This window comes from Eurosta solidaginis, chromosome 1 (genome assembly GCF_040869045.1).
Source record: "Eurosta solidaginis isolate ZX-2024a chromosome 1, ASM4086904v1, whole genome shotgun sequence".
Classification (NCBI taxonomy): Eukaryota; Metazoa; Arthropoda; class Insecta; order Diptera; family Tephritidae; genus Eurosta; species Eurosta solidaginis.
Window position 1 is genome coordinate 287,350,712 of NC_090319.1, and position 25,694 is coordinate 287,376,405.

The following is a 25,694-nucleotide window of genomic DNA, read 5'->3' on the forward strand; positions in this document are numbered from 1 at the left end:
GTAGTTGTTATAATGGCGATCTTGCCACACTAATATAATTAAATAACAATAGATCTATGCTATATTAAGCAGCTATCGTGTGCTACATTAGTCAAAAGAGTTAACTCTACATCAACGCTTTTCAAACAAACTGCTACAACTAATATTTGCAAATAAATTCAACTTGAAATAAAATTATACATATATGTATATACTTTCAATAATAACATTTTGGAAAGAAGAACTTTTAAATCAACAACACATAAATTTTGCTCTGTTTCCTACAAATATCCTGCTGTATATATATGTAAGTGCAACACCATTGTGAACAACGTGTAATCTAAAATGTGCATACTTTCAAGATTAAATGGATGAAGTGGAACATATACAGACCTACTTTATTATTATGTGACAATGCAAATTTTTACAAGTCAAAATCTGTATATCTTTATATGTATAATTTTCGATCGAGTCCAAAGATACAGATATAAAATAGATATATTTATATAGATAAATAAATAATATACATACATAAATACCTTACTTATATATTAAATAGAAGAAAATCTGCTTTTTGCCGGAATAATAAAAAGATTATATGTGGCTACTTTAAAATTATTTGCACATAATAGTGGTATCAACGATGAAGTATAGCAATAGCACTACGTCACTCTCAATATATATATATTCTCTAAACGTCTTATTTATTCAAATATTAAGTATTTTTACTGTTCCTGTTACTACGTGTACTTACTGTAATTTTTGTTAATTAATTGTACGCAACGTCGACGTATCATCTACACCTCAATAAAAGCTGATTTTTAATGTGGATAGTCTCATACAGAGCATCATTGAAGATACTTCAACAACACTTAATACTTCCTTTAACCATTTATTAGGCATCTTTATAAAGCCATTGCAACATCATTGAAGATACTTAAACAGCAACAGCATTTTCATGGCAATATCAACAATCAACAATACAAATTTTTTACTAAAATTTAATTATAAATAATTAAAAAGGTCATTGTATGTGAATACGAATATAAATATATATTTTTATATAAATAAAATTTTTAATCAAGATTAAATAATATAAAATTTATATATATATTTGTTTATAAACAAATTATTTTAATTTATTATAAAATTTTAATATTTTAATTTTATTTCACATTTAAGTATTAGTTTTTATCTTGTTAACTTCCTTTCCAGAGAACAATTACATTTTTTAATTTTAATGGTTTTACGTTCACCAATACAAACTCGTTCCTTTACATCCTCAGAGAATTTAAATAATAACACAATGTCTCTAAATCAAACACAAAATACAAATATTAATACTACTCCATACACACATTCAGACAATTCTACAAAAGGAGATAACTTTAGATTCCATTCAAATAAATCCCTTAAATTGCCACAATATTGGTCTGATTGTCCTGAAACATGGTTTTTACTTATTTAAGGACAATTTGAAATAAATAACATTATTGATGATAACATCAAATTTCAAAATGTTCTTATTACACTTCAACAAGAAATCATACCCAAATTATTGATATTATCAATCCTCCTCCTTCTACTAACAAATATAATATAATTAAAAAAATTCTTTGTGAAAGATTTTTTCTAAATGATGAAAAAAGACTTGAAAAATTATTTTCAAATACTGAATTGGGAAATCGATCTCCATCTGTACTTTTTAGATACATGAAGTCACTAACAAGTTCCTCATCTATTTTTAGTCAGGAGTTACTTTTTAAATTATGGATCAGAAAATTACCACAAGATATTCAAATACATTTAACTTCAAGTAATGTTCAAAATATTACTCACATAATTTCACTTGCAGACAAACTTTTTGATTTAATTAATAAACCAAATTCCTCTAAAATTTCTTCAATAGCTAGTATTGAAAACAATGTTCTTACACAATGTATAAAAAATTTAACTGATTTAACTATTACAATTTTTCAAAATTTAAATCAAATTACTACCGATATTAATTTATTAAAAATTCGATCCAGATCTAGAGAAAGAAATCGATCTAACTTGAGAAATTTTTCTACACCTAGAAATTTGGATAATGCTAATAATATATGTTGGTATCATCGAAAATTTAAACATAATGCGTTCAAATGTATTAAACCGTGTAATTTTAATTCAAATAAAAATAATCTAAACTCAAACTCTTTAAACTAAACAAATCCGTTATGACTGTGGGTAATAATGGAGTTAATAATCAATCTTCCAACCGTCTATTCATATTTGATAAATATAATAAATTAAATTTTTTAATTGATACAGGTGCTATAGTTTCAGTTGTCCCTTCTTCAAAATTTTAAATATATAAACGTTTTTCTGACCTTACACTTTCAGCAGCTAATGGATCTAACATAGAAACTTTCGGAACAACACTCTTAAAAATTGATTTAGGTCTTAGAAGGGATTTTGAATTCCCTTTCATTCTTGCAGATATTTCTACTCCCATTATTGGTACAAGTTTTTTTAGAAAAATTTGGTATTTTGGTAGATATTAAAAATAAAGAAATTACAGATTTGAAAACAAAATTAAAAATTTCTGCATCTTCTGGTTTTTGCGACATATTTTCTCTTTAGATTCCTATTTCAGAAAGTAAATTTACAAATATTTTAAATGAATTTCCTCTTATTACGTGTGAACCTAATTATACTGAAAAAGTACAACCAAAACGGTTAATCGAATAGAAATAAAAGGAGTATCTCCTTTTTCTAAACCTCGTCGTCTAGATCCTATAAAATTAAAAATAGCAAAAACTGAATTTGAATTTTTAGTCAAAACTGGTATATGTAGACCTTCTCTCACATCGCTTCTCCACTCCATCTAGTCCCTAAGAAAGATCCAAATGACTGGAGACCTGGTGGAGATTACAGATGACTTAATTTTATAACAATACCAGATAGGTATCCCTTACCTCATATTCATGATTTTAACATAGATTTAAAAAATAAAAAGATATTTTCAAAAATTTACCTCATTCGTGCATATCACCAAATACCAATGGCAGAAGAAGATATTCACAAAACAGCTATAACAACTCCCTTTGGAATGTTTGAATTCGTACGAATGCCATTTGGATTACGAAACAGTGCTCAAACATTTCAACGTATCGTAAACGAAGTATTTTCAGGTTTAGATTTTGTTTTTGTCTATATTGACGACATATTAGTAGCTAGTAACAATGAGGAAGAACATATAAAACATTTAAAAACAGTTTTTAAAAGACTTGAGGAATATAATTTAAATATTAAACCTACAAAATGTATTTTTGGAGTTGAAAAATTAGACTTTCTAAGTTACGAAATTTCTAGTGAAAGAATCAGACCTTCTTTTGAACAAGTTGAAATAACTTCTAATTTTGGAAAACCTCTCTCAATTAATAAATTACAAACATTTTTAGGTATGGTGAATAATTATCATAGATATATTAAAATGTTGGCAAAAGAACTTAGTTCACTACATGAAATGTTAAATTTTGCTATCAAAAATAAATTTAAAGAATTAAATTGGACAGAAAAAACTACTTCAGCTTTTGAAAATGTTACACAAAAACACTACTCACTTTGATAAAAATGGTCAACTATCACTTGCTGTAGATGCATCAGATGTTGCAACTGGATCAGTTCTACAACAAACAAGTAATAACTCATTAGAACTTGTGAATACGTCTTTCTTAAAGTTATTCATAAGTATAATTTACAACCACCTTACTAGGGACCATTTAAAGTTATTTCCAGACAAAATAAAACATTCAAAATTCAACATGATAATACTATAAAAATTGTTTCCATAGATTTACTTAAACCCGCACATACAATAATGAATATTACAAAACAAAAAAAAAAAGCAAGTAAGGAAGGCTAAGTTCGGATGTAACCGAACATTACATACTCAGTTGAGAGCTATGGAGACAAAATAAGGAAAATCACCATGTAGGAAAATGAACCCAGGGTAACCCTGGAATGTGGTTGTATGACATGTGTATCAAATGAAAAGTGTTAATGAGTATTTTAAAAGGGAGTGTGCCTTAGTTGTATATGTGAAGGCGTTTTCGAGATATCGCCATAAAGTTGGACCAGGGGTGACTCTAGAATGTGTTTGTACGATATGGGTATCAAATGAAAGGTGTTACTGACCATTTTAAGAGGGAGTGCGCCTTAGGTCTATCGGTGGACGCCTTTTCGAGATATCGCCATAAAGGTGGGCCAGGGGTGACTCTAGAATGTGCTTATACGATATCGGTATCAAACGAAAGGTGTTAACGAGCATTTTAAAAGGGAATGGGCCTTAGTTCTATAGGTGAACGCCTTTTCGCGATATAGCCATAAAGGTGGACCAGGGGTGACTCTAGAATGTGTTTGTACGATATGGGTATCAAATGAAAGGTGTTACTGACCATTTTAAGAGGGAGTGCGCCTTAGGTCTATCGGTGGACGCCTTTTCGAGATATTGCCATTAAGGTGGGCCAGGGGCGACTCTAGAATATGTTTGTATGATATGGGTATCAAATGAAAGGTGGTAATGAGTATTTTAAAAGGGAGTGATCCTTAGTTCTATAGGTGGACGCCTTTTCGAGATATCGCCATAAAGGTGAACCAAGGGTGACTCTAGAATGTTTGTACGATATGGGTATCAAACGAAAGGTGGTGATGAGTATTTTAAAAGGGAGTAATCCTTAGTTCTATAGGTGGACGCCTTTTCGAGATATCGCCATAAAGGTGCACCAAGGGTGAAATGTTTGTACGATATGGGTATCAAACGAAAGGTGTTACTGAGCATTTTAAGAGGGAGTGGGCATTTGGTCTATAGGTGTAGGCCTTTTCGAGATATAGCCATTAGGGTGGGCCAGGGGTGACTCTAGAATATGTTTGTACGATATGGGTATCAAATGAAAGGTGGTAATGAGTATTTTAAAAGGGAGTAATCCTTAGTTCTATAGGTGGACGCGTTTTCGATATATCGCCATAAAGGTGGGCCAGGGGTGACTCTGGAATGTGTTTGTACGATATGAGTATCAAATTAAATGTATTAATGAGGGTTTTAAAAGCGAGTGGCCCTTAGATGTATATGTGAAGGCGTTTTCGCGATATCGACCAAAATGTGGACCAGGGTGATCCAGAAAATCATCTGTCGGGTACTGCTAATTTATTTATATATGCAATACCACGAACAGTATTCCTGCCAATATTCCAAGGGCTGTTGATTACGCCCTGTAGAACTTTTTCATTTTCTTCTACTTAATATGGTAGGTGTCACACCCATTTTACAAAGTTTTTCTAAAGTTATATTTTGCGTCAATAAACCAATCAAATTACCATGTTTCATCCCTTTTTTAGCATTTGGTATAGAATTATGGCATTTCTTTCATTTTTCGTAATTTTCGACATCGAAAAAGTGGGCGTGGTTATAGTCGGATTTCGGCCATTTTTTATACCAAGATAAAGTGAGTTTAGGTTTATAAGTGTTAAAACGTTTTCCGTGGTCAGCATCGAAAGTGGCAGTATCCGAGGCTTTTATGGTTGTTTGGTTGCATGATATACGCTGTTAGTGTTTAACTAATATACCTCCTGATGTCCTTTATGGAGCATTTTGATACCGCCCTTAAATCGGATAGCACAAAACTGGCTTATTTTCAGGACCTAATTCTTCCTGGGGATAAGCTCTCGCAGGGAATGTGGGTGAATGTTTCCTATCAACCGTCCTCACTACAGCTCTTACACCTAGCGTTGAAGGGGATTTTCATACTTCCGTGTGTAGGCTTAACAGTCTGTGCCCTGTGATTGTAGAAGTGATCCCGAATATCTCTTTTCTGAATATAATCCGAAGAAACTGTTATTTTCTAACCGTAATCAGACAAAATTTGATTGTTGATTTTATGCGAGTCCGTAGTATACCAATTGCGGTTTGCTTGAGATTGGAAAGTATGTCACTATTGATGAATGTAGCTGCCTCAGAGATGTCTAACGATACACCGGCCTTTGCTGAACCGATTTTTCGTTGCCGTCAATGTTCCTGTGAACGGGTGATCAATTGAGAGGTGGGCACATTATATTACACTTTTGTACAGTAACCCAATTGATGTACAAGTCATCCACCCATGATGGTCATTTCCAGGTGAAAGGCTATCAGAAACTTGTGTGGAGGGGGTGGTATGACCTAGAAGGATAAACTTGGTCACATCAACACGTTTCCGCGATATTCGTGCTAATACGTTAATAGCACTAGCTACCGGAACGTGCCGGATCTATATCTGGAAAAGGACTATCAACACCCCACATTCCCCCAAAGCATTTGGTGAGTGTTGTTGTCGTTAAAGCAACAACGTGCGCTATATAATGAAGACGTTATGCTCGTTAGAACATGTACATGACGATGTCCCGAACGGGCATCTGAAAAGTTGTAGCAGCGCACTTGGTTTCTTTACTGTCAGCGAAGGCTTGGCCAGATGTCTAAAAGATCTCTTCGGCTTCGGAGCCCCTGCTACAGTTCACCGCAGCGTCGAATTCAATGTAAGGTGGCAAAAACGGATCTTCTCACAGCTGAAACATCTGATGTTTAAGGGATCAAGACTAACGCCAGAACCTCAATTAATACTCCACCAAATTAGTAAACTGTTGCCTTGTCCGTCTTCCTGTTGTGTGTTGAATAACTTCTTCAATCATGTAATATATTAAAAACTACTTTAGTTAATACTCCGGAAGAGAAGTATACTATTAATACACGTCCAAAGAAAGAGTGTTCAAAGGACACATTTTGACATCGGTACCAATAATCTGAACAATGACCCCGGCCGCCCCAAAAGCGGGGGTAGGATCTAAGTACAGTTTTGTGGCTACAGTTTTAAAGTGTTTTTTTTTTTTGCAAATATCTTTTGGCATTAGTGAAATCTTTCAGGTTATGATACCGAAGAAAAAACATATCTTTTGACACCACCTCCGGTATTTTTGGTCGTTTATTCGCATTCGACCACTGTCCTAGAATATTACGAGCAAATTGATGCATTCAAAAGAAATTTATAAACTGCAAACATTTCAAAATTTAAATAAAACAAGTACGGAAGGTTAAGTTCGGGTGTAACCGAACATTACATACTCAGTTGAGAGCTATGGTGACAACCATGTAGGAAAATGAACCGAGGGAAACCCTGGAATGTGTTTGTATGACATGCGTATCAAATGAAAAGCATTAAAGAGTATTTTATGAGGGAGTGGGCCATATTTCTATAGGTGGACACCATTTAGGGATATAGCCATAAAGGTGGATCAGGGTTGACTCTAGAATGCGTTTGTACGATATGGGTATCAAATGAAAGGTGTTAATGAGTATTTTAAAAGGGAGTTAGTTCCATAGGTGGACGCCGTTTCGAGATATCGCCATAAAGGTGGACCAGGGGTGACCCTAGAATTTGTTTGTACAATATGGGTATCAAAAGAAAGGTGTTAATGAGTATTTTAAAAGGGAGTAATCCTTAGTTCCATAGGTGGACGCCGTTTCGAGATATCACCATAAAGATGGACCAGGGGTGACTCTAGAATGTGTTTGTACGATATGGGTATCAAATTAAAGGTATTAATGGGGGTTTTAAAAGGGAGTGGTGGTTGTTGTATAGGTGATCGCCTTTTCGAGATATCGCCATAAAGGTGGACCAAGGGTGACTCTAGATTGCGTTTGTACGATATGGTATCAAATAAAAGGTGTTAATGAATATTTTAAAAGGGAGTAATCCTTAGTTCCATAGGTGGACGCCGTTTCGAGATATCGCCATAAAGGTGGACCAGGGGTTACCCTAGAATTTGTTTGTACAATATGGGTATAAAAAAAAAGGTGTTAATGAGTATTATAAAAGGGAGTAATCCTTAGTTCCATAGGTGGTCGCCTTTTCGAGATATCGCCATAAAGGTGGACCAGGGGTGACTCTATAGTGCGTTTGTACGATATGGGTATCAAATGAAAGGTGTTAATGAGTATTTTAAAAGGACGTGGGGCTTAGTTCTATAGGTGGACGCCTTTTCGAGATATCGCCATAAAGGTGGACAGGGGTGACTCTAGAATGAGTTTGTACGATATGTGTATCAAATTAAAGGCATTAATGAGAGTTTTAAAAGGGAGTGGTGGTAGTTGTATATGTGAAGGCGTTTTCCAGATATCGACCAAAATGTGGACCAGGGTGACCCAGAACATTATCTGTTGGATACCGCTAATTTATTTATATATGTAATACCTGCCAAGATTTTAAGGGCTTTTTATTTCGCCCTGCAGAACTTTTTCATTTTCTTCGACGTAATATGATAGATGTCACAACCACTTTATAAAGTTTTTTCTAAAGTTATATATCGCGTCAATAAAACAATCCAATTACCTTACCATGTTTCATCCCTTTTTTCGTATTTGGTATAGAATTATGGCATTTTTTTCATTTTTCGTAATTTTCGATATCGAAAAAGTGGGCGTGGTCATAGTCGGATTTCGTTCATTTTTCAAACCAAGATAAAGTGAGTTCAAGTAAGCACGTGAACTAATTTCGTTAAAGATATGTCGATTTTTGCTCAAGTTATCGTGTTAACGGCCATGCGGAAGGACAGACGGACGACTGTGTATAAAAACTAGGCTAGATATCAACCGATTCCGCCCATTTTCACAGAAAACATTTAACGTCATAAAATCTATGCCCGTACCAAATTTCAAAAGGATTGGTTAATTTTTGTTCGACTTATGGCGTTAAAAGTATCCTAGACAAATTTAATAAAAAAGGGCGGAGCCACGCCCATTTTGAAATTTTCTTTTATTTTTGTATTTTATTGCACCGCATCATCACTGGAGTTGAATGTTTACATAATTTACTTATATACTGTAAACATATTAAATTTTTTGTTAAAATTTTACTTTTAAAAAAATTTTTTTTTTTAAAAGTGGGCGTGGTCCTTCTCCGATTTTGCTAATTTTTATTAAGCGTACATATAGTAATAAGTGTAACGTTCCTGCCAAATTTCATCATGATATCTTCAACGACTGCCAAATTACAGCTTGCAAAACTTTTAAATTACCTTCTTTTAAAAGTGGGCGGTGCCACGCCCATTGTCCAAAATTTTACTAATTTTCTATTTTGCGTCATAAATTCAACTCATCTACCAAGTTTCGTCGCTTTATCGGTCTTTTGTAATGAATTATCGCACTTTTTCGGTTTTTCGAAATTTTCGATATCGAAAAAGTGGGCGTGGTTATAGTCCGATATCGTTCATTTTTAATAGCGATCTGAGATGAGTGCTCAGGAACCTACATACCAAATTTCATCAAGATACCTCAAAATTTACTCAAGTTATCGTGTTAACGGACGGACGGACGGACGGACGGTCGGACATGGCTCAATCAAATTTTTTTTCGATCCTGATTATTTTGATATATGGAAGTCTATATCTATCTCGATTCCTTTATATATGTACAACCAACCGTTATCCAATCAAACTTAATATACTCTGTGAGCTCTGCTCAACTGAGTATAAAGATGATAAGAAAATTTTAGGGACTACCTTTATATAAATGACCAAAAAATAAAAGGCAATTTTCCTTTAATACAGACAAAGTCTTGTTGAATTTTGACTAAAAAACTTTAACAATAGCTCTTGGAAAAGAATTTTGGGATTTGAAACTATAAAGGTGGAGCGCAATCCTTCAATTTAAGGCAAACCATTACTTGGGATTAACTAATTGATTATTTAAAATTTAAACAGGTGCTCTACCTTTACAATTTTAAATCCCAAAAATATTTTACAAGAGCTTCGGTTAAAGTTTTTTAGTCAAAATTCAACAAGACTATGTCTGTATTAAAGGAAAAATTGCCTTCTATTTTTTGGTCCATTTATATGAAAGTAGTCCTTATAATTTTTGTATCATCTTTTTATTTTCAATTTTTTAGTGCTGCCTACAAAAAGGCAATTGCAATTTTGATTAGTAATTCCTAAATGAAAATTCATATCTTTATTTATTTGTTCAAAATAGCAAGATTTAATAGAATAGTGGAATTTTCGCTGACAATACTGGCGAAAACAACAGAATTCCACCTCGCATCATAACAAGAGAATTCCACCTCGTTTGTCAGCTACTTCATTTGCACAGCTGAAAATCGTCGTGAAATTCGCATACGCCTGAAAGTCTAAAAGAATCGTGGTGAAAGTAGCGTACGCCTAAAATTTTTTTTGATAAAATATTGCACTGTCACCGGGTTCTGACATACGGCCCAAGTTTCATGTCTCTAGCTAATCGGGAAGTTACTCGAAAATCGATTGCAAGATTCCCCCCGTTTTTAAAGGATTTGCAGTTATCTTGACTAGCGCACCACTTAGCGAAACCTTGTTTTCTGTAAGTTGTATTGTCACTAGGCCTCTAACTCAGTGCAAAGTTTCAAGTCTCTGGGTAATCGGGAAGTTAGTTAAAAATGGATTGAAAGATTCCCAAATTAAAATTTGTTTTCTTACTATCTCGATCCGCGTACCACCTAGAGATTATTTTTTGATCAAATGTTGCATTGCCACCGGGTTCTGACCGACGGCCCAAGTTTCAATTCTCTAGCTCACCAGCAAGTTACTCAAAAATCGATCGCAAGATTCCCCTCCTTTTTCAGGGATTTGTAGTATCTCACTTAGGGCGCCACCTAACGGAATTTTGTTTTTTGTAAATTTTATTGTCACTGAGTCTCGAACCATGTGCTAAGTTACAAGTACTATGTAACCGGGAAGTTCGTTAAAAATGGATTGAAAGATTCCCAAATTAAAACTAATTTTTCTAATATCGCATTCCATGCGGCACCTAGCGAATTTTTTTGATAAAATATTGCATTTTCACCGTGTTCTGACCCACGGCAAACTATTTACAAAGTTTCAAGTCTCTGGATCATCGAGAAGTTAATTAAAATTCGCTCGCAAAATTTCCACTTTAAAATCAATTTTCTCAATATCTCAATCCGTGCGCCACCTAGCGGATTTTTTTTCACTTGCATTGTAATGTCTCCCAGATCTGAACTATGTACTAAGTATCAAGTGTCTAGCTAAAAAGACTTTTCCGTGGGTCAAAAATTAGTATGGAAATGAGGGGACAAACATGAAAGCGACTTAATATAAAGGTGAAAATAGCAATCTTCATTTAATAATTTTTATGACGAAATTGCGCAAAAATCAAGCCAAATACACTCCATTCCGTATTTTATCATTATTGAAAAAGTAGGAATTTAAGCACAATTTCAAAAATGGGCCCTCTTTTATGCCCCAATCTCATGTGCTTCCAAAATACATCCTGGAGTTAAGGGCGGTCAATTTGACAGCTGTCAAAACATCCTCCACATTCCATCATTACATTATGGATTAGGGCACGTTTTTCTCGTAATGGCAGACAAATAGCAACATTTTGCTTACTTTCCCGCTTTAATTATGCTCAGCGTCCTTTGCACACAGAGTATATTAACTTTGATTGGATAACGGTTGGTTGTACAGGTATAAAGGAATCGAGATAGATATAGACTTCATATATCAAAATCATCAGCATCGAAAAAAAAAAATCGATTGAGCCATGTCCGTCCGCCTGTCTGTCCGTTACGATAACTTGAGTAAATATTGAGATATTTTTACCAAATTTGGTACACGAGCTTATCTGGACCCAGAAAGTGATTGAAATCGGATGATAACCACCCCCAATTTTTATATATATAACATTTTGGAAAACACCAAAAACCTGATTATTTAGTAAATAATACATCTAGCATGTTGAAATTTCATTTCATTTCATTTCATTTATTTGCAGTCAATGGAATAAATCCTTACAGACTAAATATATTAAATAGTTCTTAAATTCAATGTAGAGCTAAAAGTATGAAACTTATATACATATATGGACCGGAGAACTTAAAATGCAGAGTTTAAAATAATTAAAAATTTAAACCTTGGTAGTGAAAAATCCAATGAAACCGTAACGCTCAGTGAGTTAAACTCACGTATAGCACGGGCAATAGGAGCATTACAGGCATAATTAGTTCTAAGATTATCACCATAAAAGGGATAGAAATTTCGGAGAGAACGTTGAGGGACATTAAATCGAAACCGCTCCAGCAAGTACGGGCAGTCAATAAACCCATTAATAATGTTATAAGCGAAACTTAAGCAGATAATAGATCTACGATCCAACAAGGTCTTAAGGTTTAATAGCAAGAGAGGAGAAGAATAAGGAGGCATAGGTTCAGAGAAGTTTAAAGGTCGAAGAGCATATTTAAGAAAGATCTTCTGTATATGCTCTATTCTATTTACAGCTGTCTGCTGGCTTGGCCTCCAAATAAAAACTGCATATTCCAAACGCGACCTAACAAAGGCCGTGAATAATAACTTGATCGTATACGGATCTGAGAATTTTATAGTATTTCGCCTAACGAAACCAAGCATGACGTGTGGACTGATATTGAGACTCTTGAAAAAAGTTTTGAAACATTTTTTAAAACGGGCGTGGCACCGCCCACTTGTGATAAAATCAATTTTACAAATGTTATTAACCATAAATCAAAAACCGTTAAACTTATCGTAACAAAATTCGGTAGAGAGGTTGCCTTTACCCTAAGGAATGCTTTCAATAAAAATTAACTAAATCGGTTAATGACCACGCCCACTTTTATATAAAAAAATTTTAAAAGGGTCGTGTGCGAATAAAATAAGCTACATCTTTGCAAAAAAGAGCTTTATATCAATAGTATTTCATTTCCCAAGTGGATTTATAACAAAAAATAGGAAAAATCTCAAATGAAAAAAAAAAAAATGGGCGTGTCACCACCCCTTTTATGACTAAGCAGTTTTCTATGTTTCGGGAGCCATAACTCGAAGAAAAATTAACGGATCATAATAAAATTGGGTACACAAATTTTCCCTATTGTAGGAAATATTTCTAGGAAAAATGGACGAGATCGGTTAAAGACCACGCCCACTTTTATATAAAATATTTTTAAAAGGGTTGTAGACCAAAATAACAAGCTTATCTTAGCGAAAAAGAGCTTTGTATGAATAGAATTTTACTTTCTGAATTGGATTATAACATTAAATTGGAAAACCTAAAATTTTTGAAAATGGGTGTGGCACCGCCCCTTTTATGACTAAGCAATTTTCTATGTTTCGGGAGCCATAACTCGAAGAAAAATAAACATATCGCAATGAAATTGTGTACACATATTTTCCTTATAGCAGAAAATATTTATAGTAAAAATGGACGGGATCGGTTAAAGATCACGGCAACTTAGATATAAAACAAGTTTAAAAGGGTCATAGACTAGAATAATAAGCTATAAATTAGCAAAAAGTAGTTTTGAATCAATGATATTTCCATTATCAAGTGTTATTGTAAGAGGAAATGGGGAGACATTTTTTTAACCGGGCTGTGCTACGTGGTATGTAGAAAAGTAATTTATCTGAAATGAAATGTACAATTGAAGCTCACGCTGAGTATATAATGTTCGGTTACACCCCAACTTAGACACCTTTACTTGTTATACTCAGTTGAGCAGAGCTCACAGAGTATATTAAGTTTGATTGGATAACGGTTGGTTGTACATATATAAAGGAATCGAGATAGATATAGACTTCCATATATCAAAATAATCAGGATCGAAAAAAAATTTGATTGAGCCATGTCCGTCCGTCCGTCCGTCCGTCCGTCCGTTAACACGATAACTTGAGTAAATTTTGAGGTATCTTGATGAAATTTGGTATGTAGGTTCCTGAGCACTTATCTCAGATCGCTATTTAAAATGAACGATATCGGACTATAACCACGCCCACTTTTTCGATATCGAAAATTTCGAAAAAACGAAAAAGTGCGATAATTCATTACAAAAGACCGATAAAGCGACGAAACTTGGTAGATGAGTTTAGCTTATGACGCAAAATAGAAAATTAGTAAAATTTTGGACAATGGGCGTGGCACCGCCCACTTTTAAAAGAAGGTAATTTAAAACTTTTGCAAGCTGTAATTTGGCTGTCGTTGAAGATATCATGATGAAATTTGGAAGGAACTTTACTCTTATTACTATATGTACGCTAAATAAAAATTAGCAAAATCGGAGAAGGACCACGCCCACTTTTAAAAAAAAAATTTTTTTAAAGTAAAATTTTAACAAAAAATTTAATATCTTTACAGTATATAAGTAAATTATGTCAAGATTCAACTCCAGTAATGATATGGTGCAACAAAATACAAAAATAAAAGAAAATTTAAAAATGGGCGTGGTTCCGCCCTTTTTCATTTAATTTGTCTAGGATACTTTTAACGCCATAAGTCGAACAAAAATTAACAAATCCTTTTGAAATTTGGTAGGGGCATAGATTTTATGGCGCTAACTGTTTTCTGTGAAAATGGGCGAAATCGGTTGATGTCACGCCCAGTTTTTATACACAGTCGTCCGTCTGTCCTTCCGCATGGCCGTTAACACGATAACTTGAGCAAAAATCGATATATCTTTACTGAACTCAGTTCACGTACTTATCTGAACTCACTTTATCTTGGTATGAAAAATGAACAAAATCCGACTATGACCACGCCCACTTTTTCGATATCGAAAATTACGAAAAATGAAAAAAATGCCATAATTCTATACCAAATACGAAAAAAGGGATGAAATATGGTAAGGTAATTGGATTGTTTTATTGACGCGAAATATAACTTTAGAAAAAAATTTATAAAATGGTTGTGACACCTACCATATTAAGTAAAAGAAAATGAAAAAGTTCTGCAGGGCGAAATAAAAAACCTTTAAAATCTTGGCAGGTACTACATATATAAATAAATTAGCGGTATCCAACAGATGATGTTCTGGGTCACCCTGGTCTACATTTTGGTCGATATCTGGAAAACGCCTTCACATATATAACTACCACCACTCCCTTTTAAAACTCTCATTAATACCTTTAATTTGATACCCATATCGTACAAACATATTCTAAAGTCACCCCTGGTCCACCTTTATGGCGATATCTCGAAAAGGCGTCCACCTATGGAACTAAGGATTACTCCCTTTTAAAATACTCATTAACACCTTTCTTTTGATACCCATATCGTACAAACGCATTCTAGAGTCACCCCTGGACCACCTTTATGGCGATATCTCGAAACGGCGACCACCTATGGAACTAAGGATTACTCCCTTTTAAAATACTCATTAACACCTTTCATTTGATACCCATATCGTACAAACAAAGTCTAGAGTCACCCCTGGCCCACCTTTATGGCGATATCTCGAAACGGCGTCCACCTATGGAACTAAGGATTACTCCCTTTTAAAATACTCATTAACACCTTTCTTTTGATACCCATATCGTACAAACGCATTCTAGAGTCACCCCTGGACCACCTTTATGGCGATATCTCGAAACGGCGACCACCTATACAACAACCACCACTCCCTTTTAAAACCCTCATTAATACCTTTAATTTGATACCCATATCGTACAAACACATTCTAGAATCACCCCTGGTCCACCTTTATAGCGATATTTCGAAACGGCATCCGCCTATAGAACTAAGGCCCACTCCCTTTTAAAACCATTCGTTTGATGCCCATATTGAACAAACAAATTCTAGGGTCACCCCTGGTCCACCTTTGTGGCGATATCTCGAAACGGCGTCCACCTATGGAACTAAGGATTACTCCCTTTTAAAATACTCATTAACACCTTTCATTTGATACCCATATCGTACAAACGCATTCTAGAGTCACCCCTGGTCCACCTTTATGGCGATATCTCGAAAAGGCGACCACCTATACAACAACCACCACTCCCTTTTAAAACCCTCATTAATACCTTTAATTTGATACCCATATCGTACAAACACATTCTAGAGTCACCCCTGGTCCACCTTTATGGCGATATTTCGAAACGGCATCCACCTATAGAACTAAGGCCCACTCCCCTTTAAAATACCCATTAACACCTTTCATTTGATACCCATATCGTACAAACAAAGTCTACAGTCACCCCTGGTCCAGAAAGGCCCACTCCCTCTTAAAATACTCATTAACTCCTTTCGTTTGATACCCATATTGCACAAACGAATTCTAGAGTCACCCCTGGCCCACCTTTATGGCGATATCTCGAAACGGCGTGCACCTATAGAACTAAGGCCCACTCCCTTTTAAAATACTCATTAACACCTTTCGTTTGATGCCCATATTGTGCAAACAAATTCTAGGGTCACCCCTGGTCCACCTTTATGGCGATATCTCGAAACGGCGTCCACCTATGGAACCAAGGATTACTCCCTTTTAAAATGCTCATTAACACCTTTCATTTGATACCCATATCGTACAAACGCATTCTAGAGTCACCCTTGGTCCATCTTTACGGCGATATCTCGAAAAGGCGTCCATCTATAGAACTTAGGTCCACGCTCTTTTAAAATACTCATTAATACCTTTCATTTGATACCCATATCGCACAAACGCATTCTAGAGTCAACCCTGATCCACCTTTATGGCTATATCCCTAAATGGCGTCCACCTATAGAACTATGGCCCACTCCCTCATAAAATACTCTTTAATGCCTTTCATTTGATACACATGTCATACAAACACATTCCAGGGTTTCCCTCGGTTCATTTTCCTACATGGTTATTGTCCCTTATGTTGTCACCATAGCTCTCAACTGAGTATCTAATGTTCAGTTACACCCGAACTTAACCTTCCTCACTTGTTTTTTTTCATTTTCTCTTATTACTTTTGATTATTACAAATGAAAAACTGATTTGCAGCTACCAATATTTTCGCACAACTTTCGCCTATCATATCCTACAAATAATTGATAACTGTGACAGCATCACATTTCACTGTTTCTTAAATCATTCTCTAATCGAATTATAACCAAGTACTCTGAGTTTTTCGATAAGAGATGCACGTTAGATATTGTGTTCGCTTGGATGGTGGAAGCGTGCTCCGCCAAACACCCTGAAGGTCTTGCGTTAAAGTCTCGCGCAAGGCAACATCAACAACTAAGAAAAACGTTGTTTCAATTAGAAAACATATTCTTCTAAGCGGGATCGCCCCTTGGCAGTAGTTTTGCAAACACTCCGAGTGTATTTCTGTCGGCATTAAACATGTAGTTCCCGTCCCTCCGATTTTTAGAAAAAACTAAAAAGAAGCACAACGTAAATTGGAAGCGAAATTTAGGCTTACATCTCCTCGGAGGTAAATCGCGCCAATTTTTTTTTAATAGCGACTCCGATTTCTGAGGGTTTTCAAAACAGTTCAGTGCGCGCTGTGCCACATTCAGCGACACCTTTTTCCAAAGTAAAGTCATATTTTGGTAAAATATCAGCTCTTCAAAGCCCTAGAAAACTTCCCATATTCACAACGCCCAATTCGTAAACATATTTTGACTTAACCATAGATATATGTATACTGGCATCGGTTATTGGTGCCTTATCCTAAAATATGTGATAACTTCATCAAATAGAAAATGTAAGAAATTTCGAAACGAAGACATGTGAATAAATTAGCCATCGCAAAAATGTATATATTATGAGTATGGGGGAAACCAAAACCTAGTTGGTTGGCTATGGTATCTTTACGACTAAGGTGTTATTCTATGACTTCAATTACCGATTGAGTTGACTTCCATAGAGTTGATTGGATCAGCTATTTTACACGGAGTTTGCCAGGGCCTCAAAGTAGTTGTGCCGCAATTTTCTTTTTATCTTATGATCTATTCATACACGAGGGAACTTTACAGTAGTGAATAAACTTTGATCTCACAATTTAAGGCATTTACATACTTACGTATAACTTTCATTGCATACAATCAAAAATATTTATTTTCTCGCAATCATAGCAATTTATTTGTACATGATATATAAAACAAATATCGCCAGTTCGACTGGCGATTGGAATGTCACCATATCCAAACTGCTGTTTCGAAAACGACCTATCTCAAAATGTTTCGAAATTCGGTGTTCTGTCGAGTAGGGGTGATATTCCACTCAACAGTGTGTGGGGTGTTAAAAATGCTCTAACTATTTCATTTGTAACATTTATAAATAAATCGGGAACTTGGGGGCTAGCAGTATAATATTGTGCCACCGCACAAAGTTTGTTATTCACAAGTGCCCCTGCTCCATCATCTCCATGACCCAGATGACTTATTTCACTTACAGCACAAATGAATGTATCTGGTATAATCCACGATACTATCTCGCTAATTTGGATTTTGCATTGATCTTTTCTATTATACGCATTGTAGTACTATGGAGTTTATTACAAGGATCTCTTACATTTGTATATCGCAAACCCCATCCATTAATTTTCAAAGGCGTGCCTGGTGTTAATTCGGTATCGCAAAGCTTTACAGACTTTACTAAATCTTGCTGCTCTGTAAAATCTCTAACAACTTTTACTTCATAACGAATGATCCTTGACTATGCGGAGGATCAAAAATTATATCGAGTAGTTGACCGTATTTTCTGTTTAATCTATTATTATCGGCTACACCAGCTAGAACGGCGAGATTCCGAGATTGTTTTCCGGCTACGCAATTCGCAACTGTGACCACCGAATTTAGAGAGATAAGGGAACCAGTGCAAAGAAACTTGGAACACTCTAATATTGATACCGAGTGTGGGCTGTCCTTTATGTCTATAAATACTCCACCTATAGCGCAAAATTCCGCATTCGACGAGTATAAAATGCAGCTTAGAACGACAAGAAGGATCGCGAAAATATTGTATAAATTCATTTAGTTTAAGAACTTTTGGTTCACTTTTTAAATATACAGTACACCGACATAAATTTTGTGAGCGCTATTTATACCTAATTGAGAAATGTTAATAAAAAATAAGCAAAAACCTTTCAGTCAAAATTTCTGGAATTTTAAATAACAACAATACATCTTAATTAACGTCAATGCTACACAATAAAAGAAGTAAATAAATAATTGGCGCGATAACCGCCGAAGAGATTTTAGGCCGAGCTAAGCCCATTTAATTAATAACTATAATGGAAAGTTTTAATTAGTTAAACAAACAGATTCATATTGACGCATGTACCATGAAATGAGATGAACGCGTCTTTGACAAAATATTTTGCTATACTTTTTCACATGAACATTTCCTAGTAATTGTTTGTTTATATATATGTATATTTGCACAGTTGAATTGTGTTATCAAATGGTATACAATGTTACATTTAATTAGTTTTTTCTGGTTCCAAACTGCTAATAGGTGGTAGCAACAACAGTGCTCGAAGTTAAATGGAATGACATAATCAATATCATTCGTTAAGTGTTAATAGGGCGTTAGTTCTTTGTAGAATTAAACATCTGTTCATCTTTCACATATTCGTAAAACTAGCCTAAAACCGCGTTCCAGTCCAGGAGGATCCAATACTCACATGAAATACTTTTTTTAATGATCTTGAAATACTTCCGAAAACAACAAGTAGATCCGTGAATCGTAAATTACTTTTGAAAAGAATCTTGAAACTCTATGGAGTTAGTCCCCAAAAAGTCTAGACGATATTATTATGAAAACAGCCCCAAAAAGATTTCGAACACAGTCTCTAAATAGTCCCGAAATAGTCCTACAAAAGTTTGAAAAGGTCCCGAAAATGTTCCTCAAGAAAAACGGTCCTTTAATAGTCTCCAATTATCTAATTTATAAGCAAAAACTGTTCAGTCAAAATTGCAGAAAATAACAACAATATATCTTAATTAACGTCAGGGCTACAAAATGAAAAATCTTGTTTGTTGTAAATAAAAGAAGTAAATAAGTACAAGGCGCGATAACCTCCGAAGAGATTTTAGACCGAGCTAAGCGCATTTAATTAATAACTATAATGGAAAGTTTTAATTTGTTAAACAAACAGATTTATATTGACGCATATACCACCGAAATGAAATGCACGCGGCTATGACAAAATATTTGATACACTTTTTCAAAAGATAATTTCCTTGGTTTTTTGGCAGTATACAACAGGTCACATAAATAGTTTGCAAACAAATATAACTTAGTAAGTGGGATTTGTGTGATTTTCCGTATTTAATCTGGTTTTATGGCAGTATACAATAGATCACATAATCAGCTTGGGAACAAATATAACTTAGTAAGTGGGATTTGTGTGATTTTCCGTATTTAATCTGGTTTTATGGCAGTATACAATAGATCACATAATTAGTCTGCGAACAAATATAACTTAATAAGTGGGGTATGTGTGCTTTTCCGTATTTAATCTGGTTTTATGGCAGTATACAATAGATCACATAATTAGTTTGCGAACAAATATAACTTAGTAAGTGGGATTTGTGTGATTTTCCGTATTTAATCTGCTTTTATGGCAGTATAAAATAGATCACGTAATTAGTTTGCGAACAAATATAACTTAATAAGTTGGGTATGTGTGCTTTTCCGTATTTAATCTGGTTTTATGGCAGTATACAATAGATCAAATAATTAGTTTGTGAACAAATATAACTTAGTAAGTGGGATTTGTGTGATTTTCCGTATTTAATCTGGTTTTATGGCAGTATACAATAGATCACATAATTAGTTTGCGAACAAATATAACTTAGTAAGTGGGGTATGTGTGCTTTTCCGTATTTAATCTAGTTTTATGGCAGTATACAATAGATCACATAATTAGTTTGCGAGCAAATATAACTTAGTAAGTGGGATTTGTGTGATTTTCCGTATTTAATCTGGTTTTATGACAGTATACAATAGATCACATAATTAGTTTGCGAACAAATATAACTTAATAAGTGGGGTATGTGTGCTTTTCCGTATTTAATCTGATTTTATGGCAGTATACAATATATTACATAATTAGTTTGGGAACAAATATAACTTAATAAGTGGGGTATGTGTGCTTTTCCGTATTTAATCTGGTTTTATGGCAGTATACAATATATCACATAATTAGTTTGCGAACAAATATAACTTAGTAAGTGGGGTATGTGTGCTTTTCCGTATTTAATCTGGTTTTATGGCAGTATACAATATATCACATAATTAGTTTGCGAGCAAATATAACTTAGTAAGTGGGATTTGTGTGATTTTCCGTATTTAATCTGGTTTTATGGCAGTATACAATATATCACATAATTAGTTTGCGAACAAATATAACTTAGTAAGTGGGGTATGTGTGCTTTTCCGTATTTAATCTAGTTTTATGGCAGTATACAATAGATCACATAATTAGTTTGCGAGCAAATATAACTTAGTAAGTGGGATTTGTGTGATTTTCCGTATTTAATCTGGTTTTATGACAGTATACAATAGATCACATAATTAGTTTGCGAACAAATATAACTTAATAAGTGGGGTATGTGTGCTTTTCCGTATTTAATCTGGTTTTATGGCAGTATACAATAGATCACATAATTAGTTTGCGAGCAAATATAACTTAGTAAGTGGGGTATGTGTGCTTTTCCGTATTTAATCTGGTTTTATGGCAGTATACAATAGATCACATAATTAGTTTGCGAGCAAATATAACTTAGTAAGTGGGAATTGTGTGATTTTCCGTATTTAATCTGGTTTTATGGCAGTATACAATAGATCACATAATCAGTTTTCGAACAAATATAACTTAATAAGTGGGGTATGTGTGCTTTTCCGTATTTAGTCTGATTTTATGGCAGTATACGATATATTACATAATTAGTTTGGGAACAAATATAACTTAATAAGTGGGGTATGTGTGCTTTTCCGTATTAAATCTGGTCTTATGGCAGTATACAATAGATTACATAATTAGTTTGGGAACAAATATAACTTAATAAGTGGGATATGTGTGCTTTTCCGTATTTAATCTGGTTTTATGGCAGTATACAATAGATCACATAATCAGTTTTCGAACAAATATAACTTAATAAGTGGGGTATGTGTGCTTTTCCGTATTTAGTCTGATTTTATGGCAGTATACGATATATTACATAATTAGTTTGGGAACAAATATAACTTAATAAGTGGGGTATGTGTGCTTTTCCGTATTAAATCTGGTCTTATGGCAGTATACAATAGATCACATAATTAGTTTGCGAGCAAATATAACTTAGTAAGTGGGGTATGTGTGCTTTTCCGTATTTAATCTGGTTTTATGGCAGTATACAATAGATCACATAATTAGTTTGCGAGCAAATATAACTTAGTAAGTGGGAATTGTGTGATTTTCCGTATTTAATCTGGTTTTATGGCAGTATACAATAGATCACATAATCAGTTTTCGAACAAATATAACTTAATAAGTGGGGTATGTGTGCTTTTCCGTATTTAGTCTGATTTTATGGCAGTATACGATATATTACATAATTAGTTTGGGAACAAATATAACTTAATAAGTGGGGTATGTGTGCTTTTCCGTATTAAATCTGGTCTTATGGCAGTATACAATAGATCACATAATTAGTTTGCGAGCAAATATAACTTAGTAAGTGGGGTATGTGTGCTTTTCCGTATTTAATCTGGTTTTATGGCAGTATACAATAGATCACATAATTAGTTTGCGAGCAAATATAACTTAGTAAGTGGGAATTGTGTGATTTTCCGTATTTAATCTGGTTTTATGGCAGTATACAATAGATCACATAATCAGTTTTCGAACAAATATAACTTAATAAGTGGGGTATGTGTGCTTTTCCGTATTTAGTCTGATTTTATGGCAGTATACGATATATTACATAATTAGTTTGGGAACAAATATAACTTAATAAGTGGGGTATGTGTGCTTTTCCGTATTTAATCTGGTTTTATGGCAGTATACAATAGATCACATAATTAGTTTGCGAGCAAATATAACTTAGTAAGTGGGATTTGTGTGATTTTCCGTATTTAATCTGGTTTTATGACAGTATACAATAGATCACATAATTAGTTTGCGAACAAATATAACTTAATAAGTGGGGTATGTGTGCTTTTCCGTATTTAATCTGGTTTTATGGCAGTATACAATAGATCACATAATTAGTTTGGGAACAAATATAACTTAATAACGGGGTGTGTGTCCTTTTCCGTATTTAACCTGATTTTATGGCAGTATACAATAGATTACATAATTATTTTGGGAACAAATATAACTTAATAAGTGGGGTATGTGTGCTTTTCCGTATTTAATCTGATTTTATGGCAGTATACAATATATTACATAATTAGTTTGGGAACAAATATAACTTAATAAGTGGGGTATGTGTGCTTTTCCGTATTTAATCTGATTTTATGGCAGTATACAATAGATTACATAATTAGTTTGGGAACAAATATAACTTAATAAGTGGGATATGTGTGCTTTTCCGTATTTAATCTGATTTTATGGCAGTATACAATATATTACATAATTAGTTTGGGAACAAATATAACTTTATAAGTGGGGTATGTGTGCTTTTCCGTATTTAATCTGATTTTATGGCAGTATACAATAGATTACATAATTAGTTTGGGAACAAATATAACTTAATAAGTGGGATATGTGTGCTTTTCCGTATTTAATCTGATTTTATGGCAGTATACAATAGATTACATAATTAGTTTGGGAACAAATATAACTTAATAAGTGGGGTATGTGTGCTTTTCCGTATTTAATCTGATTTTATGGCAGTATACAATATATTACATAATTAGTTTGGGAACAAATATAACTTAGTAAGTGGGGTATGTGTGCTTTTCCGTATTTAATCTGATTTTATGGCAGTATACAATATATTACATAATTAGTTTGGGAACAAATATAACTTAATAAGTGGGGTATGTGTGCTTTTCCGTATTTAATCTGATTTTATGGCAGTATACAATAGATTACATAATTAGTTTGGAACAAATATAACTTAATAAGTGGGATATGTGTGCTTTTCCGTATTTAATCTGATTTTATGGCAGTATACAATAGATTACATAATTAGTTTGGGAACAAATATAAGTTAATAAGTGGGGTATGTGTGCTTTTCCGTATTTAATCTGATTTTATGGCAGTATACAATAGATTACATAATTAGTTTGGGAACAAATATAACTTAATAAGTGGGATATGTGTGCTTTTCCGTATTTAATCTGATTTTATGGCAGTATACAATAGATTACATAATTAGTTTGGAAACAAATATAACTTAATAAGTGGGGTATGTGTGCTTTTCCGTATTTAATCTGATTTTATGGCAGTATACAATAGATTACATAATTAGTTTGGGAACAAATATAACTTAATTAGTGGGATATGTGTGCTTTTCCGTATTTAATCTGATTTTATGGCAGTATACAATAGATTACATTATTAGTTTGGGAACAAATATAACTTAATAAGTGGGGTATGTGTGCTTTTCCGTATTTAATCTGATTTTATGGCAGTATACAATAGATTACATAATCAGTTTGGGAACAAATATAACTTTATAAGTGGGGTATGTGTGCTTTTCTGTATTTAATCTGATTTTATGGCAGTATACAATAGATTACATAATTAGTTTGGGAACAAATATAACTTAATAAGTGGGATATGTGTGCTTTTCCGTATTTAATCTGATTTTATGGCAGTATACAATAGATTACATAATTAGTTTGGGAACAAATATAACTTAATAAGTGGGGTATGTGTGCTTTTCCGTATTTAATCTGATTTTATGGCAGTATACAATAGATTACATAATTAGTTTGGGAACAAATATAACTTAATAAGTGGGGTATGTGTGCTTTTCCGTATTTAATCTGATTTTATGGCAGTATACAATAGATTACATAATTAGTTTGGGAACAAATATAACTTAATAAGTGGGGTATGTGTGCTTTTCCGTATTTAATCTGATTTTATGGCAGTATACAATAGATTACATAATTAGTTTGGGAACAAATATAACTTAATAAGTGCGATATGTGTGCTTTTCCGTATTTAATCTGATTTTATGGCAGTATACAATAGATTACATAATTAGTTTGGGAACAAATATAACTTAATAAGTGGGGTATGTGTGCTTTTCCGTATTTAATCTGATTTTATGGCAGTATACAATAGATTACATAATTAGTTTGGGAACAAATATAACTTAATAAGTGGGATATGTGTGCTTTTCCGTATTTAATCTGATTTTATGGCAGTATACAATAGATTACATAATTAGTTTGGGAACAAATATAACTTAATAAGTGGGGTATGTGTGCTTTTCCGTATTTAATCTGATTTTATGGCAGTATACAATAGATTACATAATTAGTTTGGGAACAAATATAACTTAATAAGTGGGATATGTGTGCTTTTCCGTATTTAATCTGATTTTATGGCAGTATACAATAGATTACATAATTAGTTTGGGAACAAATATAACTTAATAAGTGGGGTATGTGTGCTTTTCCGTATTTTATGGCAGTATACTATAGATTACATAATTAGTTTGGGAACAAATATAACTTAATAAGTGGGGTATGTGTGCTTTTCCGTATTTAATCTGATTTTATGGCAGTATACAATAGATTACATAATTAGTTTGGGAACAAATATAACTTAATAAGTGGGGTATGTGTGCTTTTCCGTATTTAATCTGATTTTATGGCAGTATACAATAGATTACATAATTAGTTTGGGAACAAATTTAACTTAATAAGTGGGGTATGTGTGCTTTTCCGTATTTAATCTGATTTTATGGCAGTATACAATAGATTACATAATTAGTTTGGGAACAAATATAA

General features: G+C 33.6%; 1 long non-coding RNA gene across 1 annotated transcript in view; it reads right to left on the reverse strand.

Annotated features, from left to right (window-relative positions):
* The window catches only part of LOC137237447 (uncharacterized), a 297,015-nt gene that overhangs the window by 259,931 nt on the left and 11,390 nt on the right, over positions 1–25,694 (reverse strand). Inside the window, exons 3-4 of the long non-coding RNA XR_010948958.1 lie at positions 3,585–3,647; positions 2,996–3,194 (exon numbers count right to left, since the gene is read on the reverse strand). This is a non-coding gene — a long non-coding RNA (uncharacterized lncRNA). The remainder of the gene's footprint in view (positions 1–2,995; positions 3,195–3,584; positions 3,648–25,694) is intronic.